This window comes from Sinocyclocheilus anshuiensis, unplaced genomic scaffold, assembly GCF_001515605.1.
Source record: "Sinocyclocheilus anshuiensis isolate Anshui unplaced genomic scaffold, SAMN03320099.WGS_v1.1 scaffold650, whole genome shotgun sequence".
NCBI lineage: Eukaryota > Metazoa > Chordata > Actinopteri > Cypriniformes > Cyprinidae > Sinocyclocheilus > Sinocyclocheilus anshuiensis.
Window position 1 is genome coordinate 185,141 of NW_015542346.1, and position 3,007 is coordinate 188,147.

At 36.6% G+C, this 3,007-nt stretch overlaps 1 protein-coding gene across 1 annotated transcript in view; it reads left to right on the forward strand.

Annotated features, from left to right (window-relative positions):
* The first annotated feature begins 261 nt into the window (after window positions 1–261).
* The window catches only part of LOC107691407 (fucolectin-like), a 10,501-nt gene continuing 7,755 nt past the window's right edge, over window positions 262–3,007 (forward strand). The window contains exon 1 of the mRNA XM_016489979.1: window positions 262–528. The gene's annotated coding sequence lies outside the window, so the exon portion shown is untranslated. The remainder of the gene's footprint in view (window positions 529–3,007) is intronic.

The window sequence follows — 3,007 nt, forward strand, 5'->3', positions numbered from 1 at the left end:
GTGAATATCAAATGTCCAACGTCAAGCTAATTTTATGCCAGTGGGCCGCGTTTCCAAAAAGCATTGTGAGCCAGAATAGACTGGAGAGACCTTTGGCACAACTAGTTTATGATAACCTTAGGCTCACAATGCTTTTGGGAGTCTTTTCTCTGTGATTACAAAATGAACACAAGCCTAGTTTCTTAAGGCCGGGACAGACCAAGCTGGCGGTCGGTCGTCGGCGAGCGTCTGTCGGGCTAGTTGGTTTGGTGTGTTCCTTGTGTCTGCGGCAGTTTGCGTCTGGGCCATCGGTGAGAGTGAGACTCTGATTGGATGTTCAGTTTAGCGAACGAGTCGGTGCCCGAGAATTAAAGTGAAAGCGTTGAAAACGAGGAAGTAAATGAAGGCGGCACAGACAGAAGGCTGTTCTAATGTTGCGTGATCTTACCCAAGCATTCCAATATGCGAATAATTTCATAACAACATGCGCCAATTAAAATTATTTAATTTGGCACCAGTTATTGCGCCAAATAACTGATATTCAAAAAGGTAAGCAAGTGCTGCTTTGTTTACATTTCGTATATCTTGTATCCTTGTTTCGGTTTCTTCTTTTGAATAATGAATTGTTAACTATTGCACTCTTATACATTGCATTACGGTATCAGCCAAATTACCTATCTGTAAAAATATTCAAAATATTGCTGTATTTTTGTTTTATATATTGATTTACTAAATGTTCAACTGTCGAGTCCTTATTTTCTTTAATTAGTTATTGAATGTGAGTATCTATACAAGGCATAGGAAATAACCATGGAGGCACTTCAGGTAATGGCACACTTTGAGAGAATTTCGACTGATCTATACTCTTTATTTGGACCATTCTATTTCCTGTCCATCCTATTCTTTTGATTTAGTCTTGGGTATGTTCCCAACTCTCATGAAACACAGACTTATTTGGGTGTATATCCCTATGTCCTTTTAAAGATACCCAATAATTCATAGCTATTTGTAAACAACACGTTTTTCTTTCCCACTCGTTACTTTAACTGCCCTCTGACAGAACTGTCAACTGCTTTCACGCTTGACGTTCAAAATAAAGGTCTCACATCAGAAAGTCATAGAATTATCTTGTTTCTTTGACTGCACACTCCGTGACCCACCAGGTGAGAAAAACTGCAAATTATTTTTTTTATGCTCCACTGCACTCACATCCTAATCTGACAGCTCTAAGATAATCTCAGCAATTACATCAGAGTCACGACATGTTTTGCTTCACAAATGAGCACCTTTTGCATATAAGATGGCCATAGAGACATAGACTCATCCATGTTTGCATAGACGTCCTTCATGATGACACTTTTTGCTACAGCCAATTTCACTTGAGCTCTAATCACTGAGACTTTCATGTAAAAGAAAAAAAAAAAACATTAATGTGCTACTGTATGGAGGACCAAACCTGCAGAAATTATAAATAAACAAATAAATAAATAGCAGTCAAATAAATAAACTTTTTTTTATTATTATTTGATTTATTTATATTTAAATATATTAATTAATGTGTTTATTTTTTTTTATATTTATTACCATATGTATTTATTTCCAAATATATTCATTTATTTATTTTTATTTTTCCATGTGCAACCTGGAAATGAGGGAGGCTCTGGTGAATCACTGGTTGAGAGCTTACACAGAAGCGCCAGATCAAACTAACGATAGAGATCATAGTTTGCTATGGGATGTGTGAGATCAACTGCAAAGTTCCAAACCATTTTTTTTTCCCGATTCACTTTATTATGTCAAATTATTTTATAGCAAATTAATCGAGCTACTTATCCTGACAGTTCCGTCGTTAAGCCCGAAACCATCAACATTGTTGATGAGATTCTAGGTTGGGTGCTCCTCAAATGGAAGGCTGCATCCTACCGATGCTGCGTCAATCCTAGTTCAGTTATTGGGAGGCTTGTAGGTTCAAGTCCTCCTCTGCATTAACCACTAAAATGAGACAGTCTAGTAAGTGTGTCTATGTCACATATGTTTCCAACCTCACCATCTTGGCACCAAAATAGTAATATACAGTATCTCACAGAAGTGAGTATACCCCTCACATTTTTGTAAGTATTTTATTATATCTTTTCATGTGACAACACTGAAGAAATGTATCAGCCAAATTACCTATTGTTTTGTTTGAAGGTATTATGGCATGGGAGTGATGACGTATGTTGTTATGTGTTTACGTCTCTACGTTGTACTAAGCTGATGCGGATGTTTTGTAAAAAGTTCATGCTGAATAAAAAGAGCATGCTGAAGAGGTGAATAAACCCCGAGCAACGTTTTGTTTTCGTAACCGAGTGATGGTGAACTGCGCACTCGAGCTCAACAGGTTATGGGCCCAGTCACGGAAGCAAGCAGACATTTTGAGCAAGTTATATGCGACGTATTACGCGTTATTCAGTAAAGCTAACGGCCTTGTTTAAAAGAAGCAAAAAGACGGCGACTCTACAAAATGGCAAGCAGAGTGGCAGGATTCCAGGTACCGCAGGTAACACTCAAAATGTCGATCCATGTGTGAGATGATAATATAAAATGTAATATATATATATATATATATATATATATAATTAATTAAACATTACCTTGTCATTAGGGGCGTACTCACTTTTGTGGCCAGCGGTTTAGACATGGCTGTGTGTTGAGTTATTATGAGGGGACAGCAAATTTACACTGTTATGCAAGCTGTACACTCACTACATTGTAGCAAAGTGTCATTTCTTCAGTGTTGTCATATGAAAAGAAATTAAAATATTTACAAAAATGTGAGGGGTGTACTCACTTCTGTAAGATACTGTAACTTAATTTTGGAAAAATACTCACAAACAAATAAATCACACAAATCACAAAAAAAATCTTTATATTATTTGGCTTTCTATTAATGCAATACAATGAATCACAGCTGTCAACAGTTTCCCAGTGGCTTGTTATTGGCAGTTTAGTGTTAAGTGAGTAATTTAACATTATTTTTGTCTTACAT